This window comes from Halichoerus grypus, chromosome 7 (assembly GCF_964656455.1).
Source record: "Halichoerus grypus chromosome 7, mHalGry1.hap1.1, whole genome shotgun sequence".
NCBI classification, from domain to species: Eukaryota; Metazoa; Chordata; class Mammalia; order Carnivora; family Phocidae; genus Halichoerus; species Halichoerus grypus.
Window position 1 is genome coordinate 66089962 of NC_135718.1, and position 24781 is coordinate 66114742.

At 38.9% G+C, this 24781-nt stretch overlaps 1 pseudogene; it reads right to left on the minus strand.

The window, feature by feature from the left end:
* Nucleotides 1-794: 794 nt before the first annotated feature.
* LOC118526743 (serine/threonine-protein phosphatase PP1-gamma catalytic subunit pseudogene) lies at nucleotides 795-1951 on the minus strand (annotated as a pseudogene).
* Nucleotides 1952-24781: the final 22830 nt, after the last annotated feature.

Genomic DNA, 24781 nt, shown 5'->3' on the forward strand with positions numbered 1-24781 from the left:
CAGTTAAGAAATGAGCAGAAGACATGCACATTTTTCCAAAGAAGACATCCAGATGGTCAACAAACACATGAAAAGATGCTCATCACTGGGTGGTGTATGTAAATGATGAATCACTAAATTCTATTCCTGAAATCAATATTACATTATATATTAAATAATTAGGATTTCAATAAAAATTGGGGGGAAAAAAAGGAAAAGATGCTCATCATCACATTATCAGGGAAATGCAAATCAAAACTACACTGAGATATCACCTCACACCTGTCAGAATGGCTAAAATCAACAATACAAGAAACAACAGGTGTTGGTGAGGATGTGGAGAAAAAGGAACCCTCTTGCACTATTTTTTTTTTTAAATAATGGCTTTAATCATCATTTTGAGAATATGGTAGGGGAAAGTATAATTAAATATACATCATACCAGTGATGCTGGCAACGTTGAGTTAACCCTAATATTGACAGCTATAAAAACTAGTTTGTACATGACAAGACAATGGGAGAAAAAAAGCAATCCCTTTTGAAACAAAATTTTTAAAAAGTGTTCACAGTGGTTTGCATCAACGGTATGTATTTTATGACAATAACATGCACAGATGGAGCACCTAGGGCTCTCTTTATATCCTAAAGAAAATGAGCATTTCATCATTCATGGGTTGAACTGAATTTTAAAAAGATCAATTGTATACTTACCTCTTAGGATAAACTGTTCTGGGGCGTACAGCTTTAACACCATCATTACAGTTGTTTGCAAAAGGACTACAGAATTTAAAAAAACAAAACATTTTTTTCTTGGGAGTGGAGAGTCTTTCATTTGCTGTTATAATCAGCAAATGCCATTCATTAACTCAAAAAATGGAAGTGGGGCCTCACAAACACACTATTTGAGTAAGCTGACCAATACACATTACAGTTTTAAAAATGAAGGTTATATACTCTATATTACAAGTCCCAACTAGGCAGTGTCAAAATTACATCTATTTCTTTGCTTGCTTTGTGATCATACTCCTTGGAGGTGTTACAGGTCTCATGGCATTCAGCTTCTTTTTCTCTGCAGGCTTTAAAATCTGAAAAGAACACATTAGAGTTTTGCCCACACTCATGGCACCTGCATTGTCAAACTCTCCACAATAATTGGGTGCAGAAAACAGAGTGACCAACCGCCTTTTTGCAAAAAAAAAAAAAAAAATCATATCCATCTTCAACCACCCGGTGGGCTCTACATACAGGATCCAAATCATGCTTATGGAGAAATTTTGCAACCACTTCTGCACCAAATGTGAAGGACACTCCTCTGTCATTTTCACCCCCGACTAAAACATCTTTATCAGGGTCAGACCACAAAAGATCACAAAGAAGACCTTGATCTGGTACATTAGTTGGTCGCATAATTCCCCGAATCTGCTCCATAGATTGAAGATCTGGTGATAAACATCCATGACAGCAGAATATCTTCTCATCCACAATGGCTGCTATCGGTAAACAGTTTAAAGCAGTCTGCGAAAGTTTTCCATAGTTTAATGTTATATCTTCTTTTACATTCATCACAATCCATAAATTCTATTGATGCTGGCACATTCAGGGTCTCCTCTGAGAAGAAAAAAAATCTCGGGATATTTGATTTTGTAAGTCTGTAAGAGACAGAGAGTCTCCAATGACTGCTTCCCCCTGTGCACGTAGTCCCCAAGAAACAGGTAGTTGCTTTCTGGTGGGAAACCACTGTACTCAAAAGGTTGAAGCAAATCATAGTATTGCCCATGGATATCACACATATTTTGAGTGGCGCTTCAGGTTCTAGTAGGTTAGGTTGACTGAGAAAGATCTCTCGGGACTTTAAGCACAGTCCTCAGATTTCATTCTCCTGTAGCTGGACATTCGGACCAGGCTTGGACCTGCTCACGTCCAGTAATCCTTAGATGATGCTGTCCATGTTGAGTTTATCTATATCTGCCATTGTCTTCCCACCATCCCGCAGCAGCACCCAGCTCCAGCTGGGACTCACACCTTCCTTTCCCACACAGAGGAGTGGTGGCAGCCGTGGCAGAAGCCATGGGGCAGGGCTGGGGGGGGGACTCCAACCACCCCCTCCTTGCTTCCTCCTTCTCTCCCTACTGGAACCATGAGAAGCACCCTCTGGCATTATTGATGGGCATGCAAACTGGTGCAGCCACTGTGGAAAACAGTATGGAGGTCCCTTAAAAAGTTAAAAATAGAACTACCTATGGTCCAGCAATCGCACTACTGAGTATTTATCCAAAGAATACAAGAACACTAATTCAAAGGGGCACATGTGCCCCTATGTTTATAACACATTATTTACAATAGTCAAGACATGGAAGCAGCCCAAGTGTCCATTGACTGATGAATGGATAAAGAAGAGGCGGTATATATATACAGTGGAATATTATTCAGCCATAAAAGAATGAATCTTGCCATTTGCAATGACATAGATGGAGCTAGAGTGTATAAGCTAAGGGAAATAAGTCAGTCAGAGAAAAACAAATACCATATGATTTCACTCATGTGGAATTTAAGAAACAAAAACAAGCAAAGAGAAAAAAATGAGAGAGAGAGAGAAATCACGAAACAGACTCTTAATTATAGAGCACAAACTGATGGTTACCAGAGGGGAGGTGGGTAGAGGGATGGGTTAAATAGGGGTTGGGGATTAAGGAATGTCCTTGTCCTGATGAAGGCAGGGTGATGTATTGGCGTTGTATACTTGACACTAAGATAACACAGTATGTTAACTAACTGGAATTAAAATAGAAAAAAAAATTACTTCCTTGTTTTTTCTGTATGATGATGATCTCTTTCCAGTCCACACGGTCACTCCAGTTTCAGCCTTATATTTCCAAAAGCCTGTTGGATATGTCCACCTTTCTTCCCTGTGGCCAGGGATCAGGGTCTGTTTACTACAGGGTCAGGGTGGAGGAAAGCTTTTGCGGAAGCCCAAAACAATAGCTACCATAGCATTCTAAAGGCTTACAAAGAGTAAGGAACAAAAATCTACTCATTTAACTTAAAAGAAAATGTCCAAGGGAATAGGATAGTGGAAGAATGATAGAAATAATTTATGGGATCTGAAAGTTAATTTGGAAGACCCCCACCCACCCCTCCTCCCCAGGCAAAAACCCTAAGACAGTTCTGGAGCTTGACTACTCTTACTCTCCCTTTCCGGAGGTCTCCCTTCTCTCTGAACATTGGCGCATTCTCATTTTCCCAGCTCCTCCTTTGCTTCTCTTATACGTGGCTTGAGTTTGCACTTTTCGACATTCTTCCAGCAACTGCTGCTGCTGCTAAATGGCCATGTACCCTTTGGTACTCCCTCTTTCATCTCCCTAAAAGGAAGAATCTCATTGATGCAAATCATCTTCTTTTTTTTAAAGATTTTTATTTATTTATTTATTTGACAGAGAGAGATAGCAAGAGCAGGAACACAAGCAGGGGGAGTGGGAGAGGAAGAAGCAGGCTTCCCGCCGAGCAGGGAGCCCAATGCGGGGCCCGATCCCAGGACCTCAAGACCATGACCTGAGCAGAAGGCAGACACTTAACGACTGAGCCACCCAGGCACCCTGCAAATCGTCTTTTTACTCTAGGCTATAAATTGTCAGCTAGTGAACGAAGTATGGGTTGACTATTCATGGTCCAATGAGCTGTGGAAAGTTGAAGTATTTTTGGGCAAAGAGCATTCTGAAACACACCAGCAAGAGAGATGTATCTGGGCTGCAGAGAGATGTATTTGAGCTAATTTGATGCACCATTTTTGTGCTCTAGAATTATACATACAGTGTTATCAACTATCGTCACCATGAGAGCATTAAAATTTGTTGAGAGTAGAAAATGTTCTCTCCAAAAAAAGAAAAAAAGAAAAGAAAAAGATAAATATGTGTGAAATTTTATACCCTATTACTAACCTCTCTATTTCACTTACTCCCTAGTCTCTGGCAACCACTCTCATACTCTTTGTATTAGTTTGACTTTTATACTTTAGATTCCACATATAAGTGATACCATGAAGTATTTGTCTTTCTCTGTCTGGCTTATCTCACTTAGCATAATGCCCTCAATGTCCATCCTGTCACAAAAGGCAGGGTTTCCTTGTTTCCTGTGGCTCAATAATATTCCGCCGTATGCACCACATCTTGTTTATTCATTTATCCACTGATGGACACTTAGGTTTGTTCCCATATCTTGACTATTGTGAATAATACTGCAATAAATATGAGAGCGCAGGTATCTATTCGTTATCTTGTTTTCATTTCCTTGGGATATATACTCAGGAGTTGTATTGCTGGATCATATGGTAGCTCTATTTTTAATTTTTTGAGGAACCTCCATATTGTTTTCCACAGTGGCTACATCAATATACATTCCCACAAGCAGTGCACAAGGATTCCTTTTTCTCCACATTCTTGCCAACGCGTGTTATTTTCTGATTTTTTTTATAGTGGCCATCTTCATAGATGTGAGATGATATCTCATTTGGTTTTGATTTGCATTTCACTGATGATTAGTGATATTAAGCATCTTTTCATATGTTTGTTGACAATCTGTGTATCCTGTTTGGAGAAATGTTCATTCAAGTCCTTTGCCCATTTTATAATTGGGTTATTTGTTCTTTTTGTTGTTGTTGTTGAAGTGTAGGAATTCCTTATATATTCTGAATATTAACCCCTGGTCATATATATGGGCTGCAAATAGGAATTCTTGCAAAAAGGAATTCTTTACAATTCTTTACTCTGGATATTAACCCCTGATCTTATATATGGGTTGCAAATATTTTCTGCTATTCTGTAGGTTGCCTTTTCACTCTGTTGATTGTTTTCTTTGCTGCACAGAAGTTTTTAAGTTTGATTAGATACATTTGTCTATTTTTGCCTTTGTTGCCTGCACTTTTCAAGAAATCATCAACAATTCCAGTGTCATGAAGGTTTTCCCCTGTTTTCTTCCAGAAATTTTATAGTTTCAGGTCTTATATTTAGGTCTTTAATCCTTTTTGAGTTCATTTTTGTGTATGGTTTAAGGTAACGCCTAACTGCTATTTATACAGGCTTCATACAAACTTTCAACCCCCTTTTCTCAACTCCTTGCCCTTACCCTCTCCTTCCAAGAACTGGAGTTTCATTATCTGAACCTTTCTGGAACAGTCAGCTGGCTTTTGTTTGCTTCTCTTGGCTCCCACTACACAGAAGTTTCTTGGTTTTCTACCGCCAATCCTTCTTTTCCCTCTTACTCCTTTACTACAGCTATTTCCCAGAGTTCAATTTCTAGTGTCATACTCTCTTCTGTTTTCTCTCTACTCTTTTGGGGAGCAATTTATATCTTCTAGTTTCAAGTCCATCCTCTCACATGATTTCTCTCAGATCTGTATTTTCAGTCCATGTTTCAGTCTACCAGTGGGGTAATTCACCTTGGATACCTCATACATTTGATAACCTCAAATCGTATATGTCCTAAATTCAGTTTACCATCCCCTCTCCAAAAGATTGTCAATGTTAGCACCTTTTATTTCAGTCACCACTGAGTGACTGGAGAGTTCAAATTTCCTCTTCTTTTTTTTCAATTTCTTGATCTAGTAGTAATCAAGTTCCATGGCTTCTTTTTTCAAAAGTTTTTCTTTGTATTTCTGGTGCTGTCATCTTTGTATAGGCTCTCATTATCTTGGCCCTCAATACTGTAGTAGCTTTCTTTCCCCTATTTTCTCCTCATCTAGTCCATCCTATGTCCCTCTACCAGACTAATTTTGTAATTAATTTTTCACTGTCACATGTCACATCCGTGATCAAAAACCTCCTTTTGTTACACTTAGGCTCAACTTTATGTTTCTAGACCTAGCAGTCAACCTCTTTCACTCTCTGATCCCAATCACTGATACAGCTAGCTGTATTTCCTTGCTAGTCCCCAACAGGAAACCTGGCTTCCATGTGGAACATTTAATGCTCATTTCCATGTGCATTTCCTTTTGTTAGAAAGTTCTTCACCTATTCCTCTTTTAATCTAAATGCTTCACTCCATTCAGGTTGCTACTTCTACTAAGGTTTCCCTTATTCTCCAGTCCATAATAACACCCTTTGCGAACATCTTTAACCCTTGTCCTCTGTACCATACATCGCTTATCCTCTGCACCATTTATTTGGATTTCCGGAAATTTTGTTGTTGAATGAATAATGAATATTATATTGCACTGCTATTTCTTTCTTTCTTTCTTTCTTTCTTTCTTTCTTTCTTTCTTTCTTTCTTTCTTTTTTTCTTTTGACATCTTCCTCCAAGGTAGATTTTAAGTTTATGGAAGGTAGGGGCTTGTCTAATTTTTCTTTTGCATAATTCTTATCACCTAGCATAGCACAGTGTAATGCCCCAAATAGAGGTAATCCTGGGGGCAAAGATTGTTTATTGATAGTGTAGGCTGATGGCTAGATATCTGCATTTCTAGTTTCAAGTCCATCCTCTCACATCTTCATCCCTCTCTCCATCTCATAGGATTTTGATGTACTATTTGAGGCTAGAGATCTTATCTACTTTCTTCACCACGTGTCTTTAGTGCCTGGCATATAGTAGCTATTAGGTAATAATTTTAAATTGTTTATGCATTTGACTAGAAACCACACTTTGCAACCATGGCCTGGGAGGAAGAACAAGAGACTAAATTAAAACTTTGAACTACATATGAAATACATATGTTGCATATGTATTTGCATGTTGGGAAAATGCATATGAAAGGTTTTGAAAAGTTTAAAGCAATTCCAAAATATAAACTATTATTTTAAGATGCTAAAGTTTTCTTTTAAGTGTGATTTCTTTCTGTTGGGTGACAAATTTGCCCTGTAAACTTTATTTTTAAGTTTCTTATTATTTATAATGATCAGAAAAATCATCTTTTTTGAAAGGCACAAATCATAAACCCTTGAGTTGGAAGAGCACCGAAAGTTCAAGCTCCATTCACTTTAAACAAACACAACATTTATTGACTTAGTTACAGATAAGGAAATTAGGGGTTTAGGCAAATTTAAGAATCTGCCTAAGGTGGAGATTCTTTCAAAGTGTTATCTTCAGATGCCTCAGGCATTGGAACATCTTAGGAAGTTTGTTCAAAAGCATAGTCTCCAGGGGAGCCTGGGTGGCTCAGTCAGTTAAGTGGCTACCTTCAACTTGGGTCATGGTCCGGGAGTCCTGGGATGGGCTCCCGCATTGAGCCCCTGATCGATGGGAAGTCTGCTTCTCTCTCTCACTCTGTGCCAACACTCGCTCTCTCTCTCTTTCTCTCTCCGAAATAAATAAAATCTTAAAAAAAAATTAGACTCCAGAGTTCTACTCAAGACTTAGTAAATTAGGATCTTTAAAGGAATATGCATTTTTAGAGGCTTCTTATATATCAGTGGATTTTGGCATAGTGCTTCTCGCACTCTACTGTTCATCTGAATTACCTAAGGATCTTATTAAATTACAAATTTGGATGCAGCATGCCTAAGAGGGAGATTCTTCATTTGTAACAAGTTCTCAAGTGATGCTGATGTTTCCTGTCCATGGACCACATTTTGAATAGGAAATATTCAAAACAGCAGTTTTCAAGGTGTGGTCCCAGACCAGCCGCATCAGCACCATCTGGGAACTTGTTAGAAACACAACTTTTGGGCCCCACTCCAGACCTACTGAATCAGAAACTTTGAAACATAAGAAAATTTGAGAACACATTAAAATTTGAGAACTATTGATTTAAGAACTTTTATTGAAAAGCCCTTGCCAGAGCCTACCAGATAGTCTGATTTATTTACCTCTGGTTGAGGCCTGGACATTTTTTAAGTTCCCTAGTTAATTCTAATGTGCATTCAAGATTGCAAATAGTAGTTTGAGAATGTTGTCCTAAGGTGACACCTGTATTCTTTTTTTTTTTTTTAAAGATTTTATTTATTTATTTGAGAGAGAGAGAATGAGAGACAGAGAGCATGAGAGGGAGGAGGGTCAGAGGGAGAAGCAGACTCCCTGCCGAGCAGGGAGCCTGATGCGGGACTCGATCCCTGGACTCCAGGATCATGACCTGAGCCGAAGGCAGTCGCTTAACCAACTGAGCCACCCAGGCGTCCCGGTGACACCTGTATTCTTAGCAGGACCTAAATCTCTTGCTGGTGACATCCTCTTTCCACGCTTTCTGTGGTTCCTAAACACCAGCACTTCAAAATACTGACCTGTGCTGGGATGCTACCTAAGAATCTCACCACCACTCCCTCCCCCAGCCCCCAACAAGCCCCACCACACACACACACACACACACACACACACACTGATGGAGAGTGGGAAGGGAAAGAAGGAAGGAATCATTTCACTGAGGGAGATTTTTATTTTTTATTTTTTTTTAAAGATTATTTATTTATTTATTTATTTGAGAGAGAGAGAATGAGAGACAGAGAGCACGAGAGGGAAGAGGATCAGAGGGAGAAGCAGACCCCCCCCCCCCCCCCCCGCTGAGCAGGGAGCCCGATGTGGGACTCGATCCCAGGACTCCAGGATCATGACCTGAGCTGAAGGCAGTCGTTTAACCAACTGAGCCACCCAGGCGCCTACTGAGGGAGATTTTTAAAGATTCATATTCCCAGCCTGGGTTAAGGTAAAGAAATTTGGACTTTCTTTAAAGTTTACTAGTTTTCAAGCACCTTGTCCTGCATAGCCCTGTCTACCCCATACTCCTCCCTTTGCACAGGCTTGGATCATTTTCCCACCTGGGACAACTTTTCAAACAGAAAAATGCAAAGGCTTGGGTTAGTTTGAGTAAATCAATAGATTAGATAGCCTACATTCTATGATTGTTGAATAGATTTTAAATCAAGGTATGACTTTTATTTTTTTATTTTTATTTTTTATTAAATTCAATTAGACAACATATAGTACATCATTAGTTTTTGATGTAGTGTTCAATGACTTTTAGATGCTTCTTTCTGTGGGGAAGAGGCTGAGCTGAGAATAGAAAGGTATTTTTGGTGCATCAGTGGATAGAGTTCAAGTCACTCATTTACAGCTAATTGCTTCTGAGATTATGGTTTTATCTCATCTCTCATTTTTGGCAATGCCTCCTTTTTACCATCCCTGTCACTATCATGCTTCCCTCTGCAAAAAAAAAAAAAAAAAAAATTACCCTCTTTATCAAGGGATTCATAATGAATTCCTACTAATCTTATGTAGGTAGCTAATTAGTACTGTTTTGGCTAAATTTGTATAGTTTAATGGGGATCAAAGCATCAAGCTGAAATAATGAAGTCCCTATAGTAGAACTCCATTGACAAGAAAGTGGGTAGAGGGTGGAAACCTGGAAGAATGTGGGAGTTAGTCTCCATATTAATTTTCTATTGCTGTCCTGTTTAATCCTTTCACCTTGAGCACTGGTGGGACCTGTGAATATGATAGAATAGTCACCCTTTTGATTACTTTGTTATACAGTTCTCCAAGCAGACTCAGAAAGATTGAGAGAGAGAGAGAGAGAGAGAGATTCTCCTGTTGATCTTGAAGAAGCTGTCAGGTTGTGAGAGAACATGTGCCTAGAACTTGAGGGAGATTTCAAAGAGCCGAGAATAACATCTGACTGACAACCAGCAACAAAATGGGAACTCCAGTCCTACAATCCCAAGGAACTAAATTCTGCATGCAACCTGAATGAGCCTAGAAGAGGACCTCAAACTCTAGGTGGGAATGCAGCCCTGTTGACAGTTCAAGAGAAAGAAAAAAAATGACACTAGATTAAAATTCAGATCTGCATGAAGGAATAAAGAGCAAGTAAATAGTAAATAGGTGGACAAATATAAAAAAAAACTGCCCTTTTTCTGGACATTTAATGCAAAATCACAACATGTATTGTTGGATTTATAGTGTTTGTAGATAAAAAGGATTAGCTAAAAATCTAATAGAGGATTTTTCTCATTTTCTTCCTTTTCCTCTTCGACATTCTTTTCTTTCCCTTCCTAAATAATTCAGAACCAAAGCCAACAGGTAGGGCCAAGAAAAGGAGGTGTTTATGCCAGAATTGGGAGAAATACGGTGGCCCAGAGTGTGATATCAGAGCCCAGCTAGGTTGAGGAGGATGTCCACATGTGGGTGGAGTACGGAGGGTGTGGTCAGCAGAATTCCAGTATGCCTTGGTATTAGTTTCCTAGGGCAACTGTAGCAGAGTATAACAAACTGTGTGGTTTAAAATGACAGAATTTAATTTTCTTATAGTTCTGGAGGACAGAAGTCCAAAATCAAGATTGGCTGGTTTGGTTCCTTCTGCCAGCTCTGAGGGAACAACCTTTCCCTACTTCTCTCCTAGCTTCTGGTGGTTGCCAACAGTACTTGGCTTTCCTTGGCTTGAGCCAGCTTGTGGCAGTTATCTTTGATTCTGTCTTCACATGGCCATCTTCTGTTTCTGTCTCCTCTGTGTCCAAATCTCCCTCTTTTTCCTTTTATAAAGACACAAGTTATTGGAGTTAGGGCCCATCCTAAATCCAGGAGGATTTCATCTTGAAATCCTTAGTGAATTATATCTGCAAAGACTCTATTTCCAAATAAGGCCACCTCCTGAAGTTCTGGGTAGATGTGATTTTTGGGGGTAATACTATTCAACCCATAGCATCCCCCAAGACTTCTACCCTCTGGTAATTTAACAGTCCTGTGAAACCCTGAGCAGAGAATCCATCTATGCCATGCCTGGATTTCTGACTTACAGAAACAATGAGATAATAAATTGGTGTTGTTTTAAGACACTAAAATTGTGGTAATTTGTTACTCAACAATAGAAAACTAAAACAGAGGGTATCTGCAAAGTAAGGGTGCCTGATGCAAGGTATAGTGGGGTGAGGAGGAAGGCATTCTCATGGAAGGCATCCCAACTTGGGGTGTTGGAATTCAAGTGGCGGTAGGATGTGTTTATCCAGAAGGGTGGCTCAGCACAAGGTATCATAGCCAGAGGGGGTGAAAGGAGCATCAGTGTAGGAGGGTGGCACTGGCGATTTGTCAGATGGAGAGGCATCCATGTTGGAGGGAGATGGTCCAGTGCAGAGTGTTGGAATCTAAGCTGAATGAGGAGGGTATCCACGTGGGAAAGCAGACCAGTGCAGGTTGTCAGAACCTGAGCTGGTGAAGAAGATTTTTTTTTTACAGAAAAAGAAACTGAAGTTTATTGGTCAACACTTAAGTGCTATTTTTTTATTATTATGTTCACTTAGCCAGCATATAGTACATCATTAGTTTTTGACATAGTGTTAAATGATTCATTAGTTGCATATAACACCTAGTGCTCATCACAACACGTGCCCTCCTTAATACCCATCACCCTCCCCCCCAATCCCCCTCCCCCAACCCCCTCCCCTCTGACACCCTCAGTTCATTTCCCAGGGTCCAGAGTCTCTCATGGTTTGTCTCCCTTTCTGATTTCTTCCCATTCAGTTTTCCCTCCTTTCCCCTGTGGTCCTCCACGCTATTCCTTATATTCCACATATGAGTGAAGCCATATGATAATTGTCCTTCTCTGCTTGACTTATTTCACTCAGCATAACCCTCTCTACTTCCATCCATGTCAATGCAAATGGTGGGTATTCATCCTTTCTGATGGCTGAGTAATATTCCATTGTATATATGTACCACATCTTCTTTATCCATTCATCTGTTGAAGGGCATCTTGGCTCCTTCCACAGTTTGGTTATTGTGGACATTGCTTCTATGAACATTGGGGTGCATGTGCCCCTTCTTTTCACTACATCTGTATCTTTGGGGCTAATATGTAGTTGTGCAATTGCTGGGTCATAGGGTAGCTTTATTTTTAACATCTTGAGGAAACTCCATACTGTTTTCCAGAGTGGCTGTAAAGTTTATATTCCCATCAACAGTGAAAGAGGGTTCCCTTTTCTCCACATCCTCGCCAACACTTGTTGTTTCCTGCCTTGTTAATTTTGGCCATTCTAAGTAGTGTAAGGTGGTATCTCATTGTGGTTTTGATTTGTATTCCCCTGATGGTTAGTGATGTTGAACATTTTTTTATGTGTCTGTTAGCCATTTGTATGTCTTCTTTGGAGAAGTGCCTGTTCATGTGTGAAGAAGATTTCTGTGTAAGAGGTGCCTCAGTGCTAGATAAAAGAGCCCAAGATGGGTGAGGACATCCATGGAAAAGGAAAACCCAGTTGGGTTGTCAGAAAGCAAGTGGAGTGAGGAAAGTGCTCTGATGGTGATGTTACCGGGGTTGGGTATCAGAGCCAAGTGGATAGAAGCTAGTATTCACATGGACAGGCACCCCTACATGGGGGGCCAGAGCTAAGCACAGTAAGGAAAGTGACCATGCTGGGGGAGAGTAACCTGATACAACATATTGGAGCCTGAGTGGGTAAAGAGGTCTTTCATGTGGTGAGATAGACCAGAACAGAGAGTTGGAACAAGAATGGGATGAAAGGGGCATCCATATGAGGCTTGAGGGGTGCAGCAGCCCAGTGCTGTGTGTTGGAGCCCAAGTGGGATAAATAGGAAATTTGTTTAGGAGCTGGGGAGCAGTGGTCACAGTTTAATTATATCAGAGGAATTGACTAAATAAGCAAATATTTTTTAGTATAATGAGAGACAGTCTCATTGCCAGAGAAGTGAATTTAAAAATATAAAGGAAAAAATTGGAATGAACTTTATAGTGTTGGAATTGAATTAGAGATGTTGATGTAAATTCCTGACTTTTACTATACCTAGATAGTTAAAGAAATAACTGTAAATGTAAATGTATATATATGCATATACACACATGCATATATTTACCAACTTTGTCCACTGTGAGGGTCTGGGAATAACTACACCCAATAACAATGACACACCAAATGCCCAGATTTGGGTTTCTAAACAACATTACCATTAAAAGGAAATAGAATTCCTTGAGATAAATGGCTGACTCCAAAACTGAGCGATAAAAAGTAGAAGATGAGCCTGGAGCTAGTTTTTTGTGTCAAAAAGTAAGGAAAATCTCAAATAATGAGAAGACATAAAAGACAAAAAGGCAAATACATCATTTTGAAGGGGCTACAACCCACCAAATCTGGGATAATTGAAGCATCAAAATTAATGATAGTAATAGAATATAGCCCACTGAATAAACAAGGAAGTCATGAGTCCATAGTGATGTAAATACATAAATGAACAAATTAGCAGTTTGAGGAGGAAGAGCTTACCTAGTCTCAAAGTACTTCCTCATAAAATATTTATTAAACAAAACCAAAAAGGGTAACTTTTCTCTTAGAAGCCCCTAGACACCACCTTAAATCAAGTGATTAAAATGAACATCATCATTAATGGGTCAGATTAAATTTCAAACTTATTGAGAAATATTACAGCATCACTTCCTTAATATTCCTGCCAAACATGCATAACTTGGATCTAATCATGACAAGATATCAAATTGAAGAATATCCTACAAAGTAACTGGCCTGTAATCTTCAAAAGAGTCAAAGTCAATAAAGTTCCAGCTTGAAGAAGGCTGAAAGACAATTAAAGGCAACACAAGATTCTGATATGGATCCTTTTGCTATAAAGGACATTCTTGGAGCAACTGGCAAAATTTGATTGGGGTCTGAGAATTAGATGGTAGTATATGTCAATATTAGTTTGCTGATCCTGGCTCTTGTATTGTGGTTATGAAGGAAAATATCCTTCTTTGTTGAAATTACAAACTAGTCTACTCGTGGGTGATAGAGTATCATGTTGGTAACTTACTCTGATATTGTTCAAGAAAAGTACTTTATACTATACTTTCAATTTTTATTTAAGATAAGATTTTGTCTGTTTTTTTTTTTTAATTAGAAACTCTGTCCTTGGCCATAGCAACTTCTTACTAGACACATCTCCTGAGGCAAGGGAAACAAAAGCAAAAATGAACTGTTGGGACTTCATCAAGATAAAAAGCTTCTGCATAGCAAAGGAAACAATCAGCAAAACTGAAAGGCAACTTACGGAAAGGGAGAAGATATTTGCAAATGACTTATCAGATAAAGAGCTAGTATCCACAATCTATAAAGAACTTATCAAACTCAACACCCAAACAACAAATAATCCAGTCAGGAAATGGGTAGAAGAGATGAACAGACATTTCTTCAAAGAAGACATACAAATGGCCAACAGACACATGAAAAAATGCTCACCATCACCAAATCAAAACCATAATGAGATACCACCTCACAACTGTCAGAATGGCTGAAATTAACAGCTCAGGAAACACCAGATGTTGGCAAAGATGCAGAGAAAAGGGAACTTTCTTGCACTGTTGGTGGGAATGCAAGCTGGTACAGCCACCTTGGAAAACAGTGGGGAGGTTCCTCAAAAAGTTAAAAATAGAGCAACCTTAGGACCCAGCAATTGCACTACTAAGTATTTATCCATAGGATACAAACATGGTGATTAGAAGGGGCACATGCACCCCCAATGTTTATAGCAGCCATCAGATTAAACCAAGGAATGAAATCTTGCCATTTGCAATGATGTGGATGGAACTAGAGGGTATTGTGTTAAGCAAAATAAGTCAGTCAGAGAAAGACAAATGCCATATAATTTCACTCATATGTGGAACTTAAGAAACAAACCAAATGAACACAGGGGAAGAGAAGGAAAAATAAAATAAGATGGAAACAGAAAGGGACACAAACCATAAGAGACTCTTATCTCTAGGTAACTGAGGGCTGCTGGAGAGGAGGCCAGTTGGTGGGTGGAGTAATTTGGTGATGGGCATTAAGTAGGGCACTTGATGTAATGAGCACTGGGTGTTATATGCAAATGATGAATCACTAAATTCTACCCCTGAAACTAATACAGTATATGTTAATTAAGTTTAATTTAAATAAAAAATTAAAAAAGAAATTAAGATTATAAAATTTGGGAGTTCTTTTTAACCACAATTTAAAAAAACATGTTATTAAATAGACAAATAAGTGTTGGAGGGGATGTGCACAACCTGGAACCCTTATACATTGCTGGTGGGAGTGTAAAATGGTACAGCCACTTTCAAGAAATAATTTGGCAGTTTCTTAACAAAAACATAAACTTTACCATATGAGCACTGGGATGTTATACTTAGGATTTTACCCGGGAGAAATAAAATGTATGTTCACAAAAAGACATATACATGAATGTTCATAACAGCATTATTCATAATGACTAAAAATCCAAATGTCCATCAACTGGTGAATAGATAAACTGAAGTGGTATATCCATACAATGGAATATTATTAAGCAATAAAAAGGAACAAACTATTGACACATACTACAACATGTTTGAACATCAAAAACATTATGCCAAATGAGAAAAACCAGTTGCAAAAGACCTACATATTGTATGATTCCATTATATGAAATGTCCAACAAAGGTAAATGTCCACAAAAGTACAAAGACTGAAATAAAGCAGATCAAATAAAGCAACTGCCCAGGCTTGGGAATGCACATGCAGATGAACTATAAAGTACAAAGGAACTTTTTGGGGTGATGAAAAAGTTCTAAAACTGGATGGTAGTAATAGTTGTACTTGATAAATTCACTAAAAATCATTGAAATGTACATTTTAAATTGGTGAATTTTTTTCTTCTAAATTTTTATTTAAATTCTAGTTAGTTAACATTTGTGTAATATTGGTTTCAGGAGTAGAATTTAGTGATTCATCACTTACATACAACACCCAGTGCTCGTCATAACAAGTGCCCTCCTTTTTTTTTTTTTTTAAGATTTTATTTATTTATTCGACAGAGAGTAAGAGAGAGAGAGAGCACAAAGAAAGGGAGCGGCAGGCAGAGGGAGAGGGAGAAGCAGGCTCCCTGCTGAGCAAGGAGCCCACTGTGGGGCTCGATCCCAGGACTGTGGGATCATGACCTGAGCCGAAGGCAGACGTTTAACCAACTGAGCCATCCAAGTGCTCCCATAACAAGTGCTCTCCTTAATACCCATCACCCATTTAGCCCATCTCCCAGCCACTTCCATCCATCAACCCTCAATCCTCAGTTTGTTTTCTATCATTGAGTCTCTTATGGTTTATTTCTCCCCCTTCCCATATGTTCATCTGTTTTATATCTTAAATTCCACATATGAGTGAAATCATGTGGTATTTGTCTTTCTCTGACTGACTTAGGATTACTTACCATAATACACTCTACCTCCGTCCACATCATTGCAATTGGCAAGATTTCATTCTTTTTGATGGCTAAGTAATATTCCATTGTGTGTATATACACCACATCTTCTTTATCCATTCATCAATCAATGGGCACTTGGGTCCTTTCTATAGTTTGGCTCTTGTTGATAATGCTGCTGTAAACATTGGGGTGCATGTACCCCTTGGAATCTATATTTTTGTATTCTTTGGATAAATACCTAGTCGTGCAATTACTGGGTCCTAGGGTAGTCCTATTTTTAACTTTTTGTGGAACCTCCATACTGTTTTCCAGAGTGGCTGCACCAGTTTGTATCCCCACTAAACTGGTGAATTTTATATTATATAAATTATATTCAATAAGATAAATAATAAAAATAAAATTAAAAATACCACACCCCACATATGGTGAACCATCTTAGAAATAGATTCTCCAGACTGTTCACGCTGGCAGGACAAGTGCTTCTTGGAACAGAGGTCAGCTATCTCAGCTGAGCTACACCCAATATGAAGATTTGTGGGCAAAATAAATCCACATACATATAAAAACCATATCCCAAAAAATAAGAGTAAAATCTTATATTCCCACAGATTCTAACTTGCTTTCCCTACGTTCTTAAAGAGAAAATGACTACCATGGAAGAATTTCTACCAGTGAAGTGCACTTAACACACAATGACTCTTCAGCTTCCTAACAACCTTGGGCGGTAGGCATTACATAGAATATACAATAGCACAGATTGTCAGATATCCCAGTTTCATAAATGTTAAAATACAAAAAAGGCTGCTTTTCAGTTAAAGTTATACTTGTTAGCCTCATTTTGCATATATAGAAACTGAAATTTAAAGAGAAAAAATAATTTCATGAGGTCACATAGCCTGTGAGTGACCGAGCTAATGGCTATGCTGTTAGCCATGGTACTTTACCGCCTTCCTCCACGCTATAACATATTTTGTCTAAATACATATGCTCCCTCTCCAAATAATCCCTCTTTCTTGAGAATTGTTGATTCTCAGAGGGTGGGATTTGGCATCACTGCTGACCATGGTTGGCCCTGGACAGTTAGGCCAAGAAGCGTTACTTGTCTTCCTATTATAGAGAAGACAGATGGGGGTGACTCTCAACTCTGTGAGCCAGTCCCTTTTACACACCTGTCTCTCTGGCTTTTATTTGTCAAAAAACTCCATCCATTGCTGTTCTGGGGAAAAGGGCCACACCCTATCTTTAGATGACCAGAAAATAAGAAGATTAAAAATGAGGGGGGTCAATCCACTTTGTAAAACTTGGAAGTAGAAAGAGTACAGCTACCTGGGAAACAGTGAAGAGAAAGCATATTTGACCAGGAGAAAAATGTGAGACTTAAGGCAGAGACCCTTTGTTTGCTAGGAGATAACTGTGTTGTTTCGCTGCTTGCTTGTTGGGAAATAAGGAGAAGGCAATTGAATAGAAATCGAAAAGAGAGGGGTGCCTGGGTGGCTCAGTCGTCTGCCTTCGGCTCAGGTCATGGTCCCAGACTCCTGGGATCGAGCCCCGCATCCGGCTCCCTGCTCAGCAGGAAGCCTGCTTCTCCCTCTCCCACTCCCCCTGCTTGTGTTCCCTCTCTCGCTGTGTCTCTCTCTGTCAAATAAATAAAATCTTTAAAAAATAAAATAAAATGGGCGCCTGGGTGGCTCAGTTGGTTAAGAGTCTGCCTTCAGCTCAGGTCATGGTCCCAGGGTCCTGGGATCGAGCCCCACATCGAGCCCCACGTCGAGCCCCACATTGGGCTCCCTGCTCAGCAGGAAGCCTGCTTCTCCCTCTCCCACTCCCCCTGCTTGTGTTCCCTCTCTCGCTGTTTCTCTCTGTTAAATAAATAAAATCTTTTAAAAAAAAAGAAAGAAAGAAATGGAAAAGAGAGCCACAGTTAGTGAATTTTGACAAAACATCCAACAAAGGGTGCACTTCAAAAGTGACTGCTATGTTGTTAATTTCTTAAGTATCTCCAGCCCACCACCCTAGTGCGCGATGGGAAACCACTGAGTCTCATCTTAATATTAACATTCCATCCACCTCTAAACAAAGCAAATTTTGGTGTCTGGATTGAAGTTTCTCTTACTTTTGCTGGAAAAGGAGGTAGAATTAGTGTGAATGTTAGGTGTTGTAACCACACAGCAGCTGTAGCCTTAATACCTTAAAAAAGAAAAATCACTTTATTCTGTTGGTGGTGTTAAAAAGCCACAGGCAACTGACAGGTTTAAGAACGTTAAGCCTCTTGGAACAATTCTCAGATATTTCTAACACAGAATGCTGGGGTTTGGGGGGGAGGGAGAGAGGGAGAATGAGTGAGGGAGAGAGAGAGAGAGGAACTGCAAGACAGAAAATTCAGTATCAGAAACAGTAAAACTGCAAAATTCCCTGAATATGTCATTTAATGTTGGATTACACAATCCCCTGGATCACTGTGTGGTTAGCATTAGGGTGGCCAAAATAGAGCTGCCCTGAGTCTAGAGCCTAAAGGAGTAAAATTTAATAACAATTAAATTACATAGAATTATGGGCACACAAATGATCCAATGAAGTGCCAAGGGTGATGTTAACCCTGGGTACTGACTATATGGGGCTCACTGTAGAGAATTTAAGCATAATATAAAACTGCCAGCAATTCTAAACAATGTCAGTTATGACTCCTATCCCAAAAATCTTTCATTGATCTAAGTTCTAAACTATCACTGCAGTTCCTCTTGAAGTTTTTTTTTTCGAGTTGTTTTTTTTTTTTACATCTCTATTGTGTTATAATTCACCGACCATAAGATTCCCCTGTTTAAGGTTTCAATGGTTTTTAGCATATTCAGAGTTATACAGCCATCACCACATCTAAGTTCAGAACATTTTATTCACCTACTGGGTTTTAATAATACATATGTAAGCTTCTAATTAGCACATTTTTATTACTAATACTTTAATAGATCTGCATATTACATAGAAGTTAATTTGGAGAATTTCCAAATTATACTGTTGGTTTCTGACCCAGTGGAATTTCACTACATACATTTGTTTTGAAAGTAAATTCATAATGATCTAGAATTGTTTCAGGTCATTGGGCAGCTATTGCCTCTGACCTTTGTAATTTACATATTCGTACATTTAAACAAGAGATTCCAAATAAACAATGAGAGATGTAAGCACTTTTTATTGTTATGTTAATCACCATATATTACATCATTAGTTTTTGATGTAGTGTTCCATGATTCATTGCTTGTGCATAACACCCAGGTAGGCAATTTTTTTAAGTTATCTTTTTTTCTGGCAAGAAATTTTTAGATGAGGTAAATTAGATACAAAAATATTTGCAAACAGCAAGAATCAGACTTTAATAGTATCTGGTGAAACAAGCTATAAAATTGTTCTTTGAAGATATGTGCATAGAAATTAAGGAGAAGGCTATATAACAACAAAATGTAAGGAAATGGGATATTTACACTAAGAAAAAAAGGGGTGCCTGGGTGGTTCTCAGTTGGTTAAGTGTCTGACTCTTGATTTTGGCTCAGGTCATGATCTCAGGGTTGTGAGATCCAGCCTGGTGTCAGGCTCTGCACTGGGTGTGGAGCCTGCTTATGATTCTGTCTCTCCATCTCCCTAGGTCCCTCCCCCTCCCTCTAGAAAAAAAGAAAAAAGAATAAAAGTTCAAAGAAGAATGCCAGGAGAAACAATGAGAGATGCTGTTCTTACAATGCTAGAAGAAATAAAAATTCAGTGTCTCAGTTCCAAGCACTGGACACCTATTTTAAAGCAATGGATCAAAAAATGCCAATATTGGGGCACCTGGGTGGCTCAGTCGTTAGGCGTCTGCCTTCGACTCAGGTGATGATCCCAGGGTCCTGGGATCGAGCCCCGCATCAGGCTCCCTGCTCGGCGGGAGGCCTGCTTCTCCCTCTCCCACTCCCCCTGCTTGTGTTCCCTCTCTCGCTGTTTCTCTCTCTCTGTCAAATAAATAAAATATTTTTTTTTACATGCCAATATTTACTATTATTCATTTATTTTCTCAGACTTTTTTTTTTCTTTCAACAACACAAATTTATTTCTCACAGTATTCCTGGGTCAGAAGTTCAGCCATGGGTGGGCTTGGTCCTCTGCTCAGAGTTTCATTAGGATGAAACCAAGGTGATAGGTCACAATTTCATCTGAAGTTTAGGCCTTCTTTGGAGGTCACTAACTGTTGACAGACTTCACTTCCTTGATATTGTAGGACCAAGATACTCAGCTCCTAGAGTCTGCCTGCCATTCCTTGTCAGGTGGCCTTCTCTATAACATGGCAGGTGGTTTCTTCAGGGCCAGCAGCAGACTATCTCTCCCAGATTTTTTTTTATAAGATGAAAAACTTTGGAAGTTTTTACTAAATTACAGAAAATGTAATTTCTGGTAAAGATAACATTTTAATGAAAAATTTTCATTGAGGAGACATTTGAAAGCCTCTAGAATTAATCTTGAAGATAAAGACATAAAGAGTCTTTCAATTTCTGGAACTTTTTGTTAAATCTGATTTTTGAGACTGCCAAATTTATCCTCACAGTTAAGACTTTCCCTGACTCTTGTATATCTGTTGCTTTGCGTGAAAGAAACTTTTCCAAGTTAGAATTATTAAAATGTGTTGTTTGCTCTGAAGAGAGATCAACAAATCTGGCTAAGCAATCTATTGAATGTGAAGACACGAAGTCATTAACAAACTTTTCTAAGTTAACACTCAAAACTAGAAAATGTTATTCATTTCTGTCACAGAATAATAGATAGGTATTTCCCCCCTCTTTCAAAAAATACATTAATGTAATTAAAAAACATTGATGTTTTGCTTTTTAAAATTTTACTAAAATATTTAAATTTTTATTTTTACCAACATGCTTATATATATGAAGTTATATATAAGAAAATTTTCTCCATTGACATTTCTTTTCTGGCCATTAGTGTTATTCATTTCTTTTTATATTACTGAAACAAGTGTGGTCATATAGAATGGGTATATCTGGATGTCAGATATGCAAGACATTTGACTGCTACATTGATTGTCTTTGAAAATTATTTTTGTGTTTGGTTTTTTTTTAAACAGATGTTATCATAAGTAAAGATATACTAATGACTTCCTGAAAATTACATGTGAAACATGACTCACAGCTGGTACTCACATGTGTCAGATGCTAGGACAAGCAGTTCGCCTGTATTGCTTGATTCAGTCATCACAACAACCCCATGTGGTAGGTTTTATTAGTTTGATTTTACAGATGAGGTTAAGAGAGGTTTAGCAAAGTAAACAAGGTTTAGCACCGTGGTTTCTAACTTGTGAATTTGAATACAGATCTGCTTCCAATGAGTGGTATTGTTCTGCAGGTGTTTAGGGTACAACTGGGAATTTAGAACACATAAACAAAGATAAAAAGATAAAATAATATAAATAAAATATGTCAACTACCCGTAAAGACATGGCCAAGACCTTTATTGGATCAAGACAGGGGATCAACACTAGGGACTCTTACAGTTGAAAAGGCTTTGTGGGAAAAGGACAGAGCAGGGCCTCTGAGGGTGTATTTTGATACAGAACTCTAAGAGAAAAGTAATCTGTATGAGAAAATGTGCAAAGCTGGGTCTGCTCCTGGCATGTCAGGACTCTAAGTGCTGAATGTAATTGATTTAGAGGGACCTGCTTAGAAAAGAAAGTTCATGTCCTTTTGGTCTACCTACATAATTAAGATAAAATTGTACCCACTGTTTCCAGTCATCTTCAGGTTTGGGCTTGGATTTCAGAAGCTAATGCCACTGTATTCAATGTAATAAATATTTAGAACATAGTAGCTATGGATAAAGCTTTTGATTCTTCTTAAAACTTTATGATTTTTAATTACCATATATATGCATTACACACAAATATATATTTTCACACAAAATGTAGCAATGAATAAAGCGTATACATACTTTTCACAACTTGCTTTTTTATGTAACATGTTTTAGACATATATTGTGGAGAGTATTAATGGCTTCATTTTATTTCATTGTAGCCAAATGCTATAGTTTATTCAATCTGAACACTATTTTTTAACCTTCAGTTGTTCCTTTTGGTTTGCTATTACAAGCAGTGCATCATATAGTAACCTTAAAACTATATCCTTTGATTATGTGTGAGTAAATCTATAGGATAAATTCCTAGAAATGGAAATTCTGGGTCAAATGGTATACTAATTTTTAATTTTTAAAGACAGTGCCAAAATCTCCTTCATAGAGATTGACACTGATGGTTTTCAATGTAACTGGAACCAAATTATTTTCTTGCAGAAACAAAAGATTGATCCATTAATGCTTGTACTACCTTCTGATTCCAACAAAACAGCTCATCATAAAAGTACATTCACAGGGCACCTGTGTGGCTCAGTCGTTAAGCGTCTGCCTTCAGCTCAGGTCATGATCCCAGGGTCCTGGGATTGAATCCTGCATTGGGCTCCCTGTTCGGCGGGAAGCCTGCTTCTTCCTCTCCCACTCCCCCTGCTTGTGTTCCCTCTCTCGCTGTGTCTCTCTCTGTCAAATAAATAAATAAAATCTTTTTTAAAAAGTGCATTCGATTCATTGCATCCCATATTGCTGGAGCCTGTGCTATGTACAAAGCATAACTTGAAATAGTGAGCAAGAAAATGGACAGTGAGAGGGAGAATTGGAGATATACTGCAAACACTAGAGAAGAAAAAAATCCTACTGCACCAAAACACCCACTTTCACATAGGTGGAAAGTGCAGGGAAGTCTTGAAAGGAGGCCTTTTGTGTTCTTCCCTAGGCCCCTCTCAAAGCCTCGAGAAGTCTGGGACAGGAAGGTCAGAGTCTTGGCTGTCTCAGTCTTCAGACAGGCAGAAAACTCCAGTAACAGAAGTCAAGCTTGGGTAAGTTCACTGGAAAAATGAACACAACCAAGGTGATTAGCTAAGAAAAAGTTTAGGTGGCTGGAGATGGAGAGGAGAGCAAAGGCCTCGGAGGAGAACCAGGAACCAAGAAGGGCTGGGCTTCTTGGGGGATAGAGGGAAAATACCTTGGGGAAAAGGGCACTTTAGGGGCCAGGAAAAGGGCAGTAGTTTATACAGGAAAAAGCGTTTGGGGGGCGAGGAGCAGAGATGAAGTTTGTTGAAAGGGTTCATTATAGTTTCTTTCCTGTCATTATCTCTCAAGTTTTGATTGTTGAAAACCATTTTAATGGGTCCCTAACACCTAGACTCACATCATCCCTATTTCATTTCCATTGTGATGTCTGCTCTGTTCTTCTCACCTCTTTCTTTTTCTGCAGAAATGGTTAGTACAAACCTGGACAGGTAGCTACCTCATTTTTGAACCATAATTCTTATTCCTTCATCCCTTCCCCACCTCAAAAGACAGAATGTATTATGTAGGGTAAATCCATCATCCGGATGCAGACTAAGGTTTGCTTTGCTGAATAAAAACAAACACTGAGCTCTTTCTAATTCCAATTCCTTTATCATGTCCCACAAGAAAAAATTCCCCTTATATATCAAACTCAAGAAGAAAATATAGATGGGATGCCAGATGGAACCAAAAATGCAGTAGCTTTATAAAGTGATGGACTGGATGTTTGGAAAAGATGTCAGGGATCACTTTGTCTCACACTTCAACAAATACAGGAGTCCCCAAGCCACTGACCTGCGTAACAAGAAACTCCGTTAGAATCTCTATTAGAGGCTTGAACAAAACACTATGGGACGACAGAGGAGGGAGTAATGTAATTTGCTAATGTGGGACCACAATGTAGCACCCACATTCACAGTTAAATATTTGATCTGTGTTTTGAAGGATGATTATATATTTGGCAAGTGAAGAAATGGGAAGGGAATTTGAGGAGGTTTTGGTTTCAGGGATTTTGGGGGGACTTAGAGAAAGGCAAATTTGTCTGGAGGTCTAAAATTCCTTGCACTCTGTGGTGGACAGACTTATAATGGCTCCCAAAGATCCCCATCTCCTAGTACTTATGCTTCTGTGAAATCCCTTCCCCTTGATTGTGGGCAGAGCCGGTGACTTGCTTCTAATCAATAGAATACTGCAAAGGTGACAGACAGCATGTCACTTATGTAATTTATATTACATGAGGTGTAACACCCATCTTGCTGGCATTGATGAAACAAAGGTCATGTTGGCGACAGCCATGTGACAAGGAACTGAGGGTTTCCTTAGCCAACGACTAGCCAGGAACTGAAGATAGCCTCTGCTGACAGCTAGAAACTGAGGCTCTCAGTCCACAGGCCACAAGAACTGATTTCTGCTAACAACCCTCTGAGTTTGGAACAGATCCTTCCCCAGTCAAATCATGAGATGAGACCACAGCCTGGTCAAACCTTGATTTCAGCCTCATGAGACCCTGAAGTATAGCCATGTCTGGATTCCTGACCCACAGAATTGTGAGAGAATAAACATTTAAGCTGCTAAATTTCTGGTAATATTTTTAAGCAGCAACAGATAACTAATACACACCCCTTATGTCTTTTCTCTTCCTATTCGTGTTTTCCCTTTCTTTTATCTTCTTTATTTTGAGGTATCTTCTTTCCTTTCTCTTCCCTCTGTTGTAGATAGGAACTAAGCTGACTTTTCTGCCAGGCTTTGTCCAGAATGGTCTCTCTCCTGTTGAAATACAACAAGTAATAAC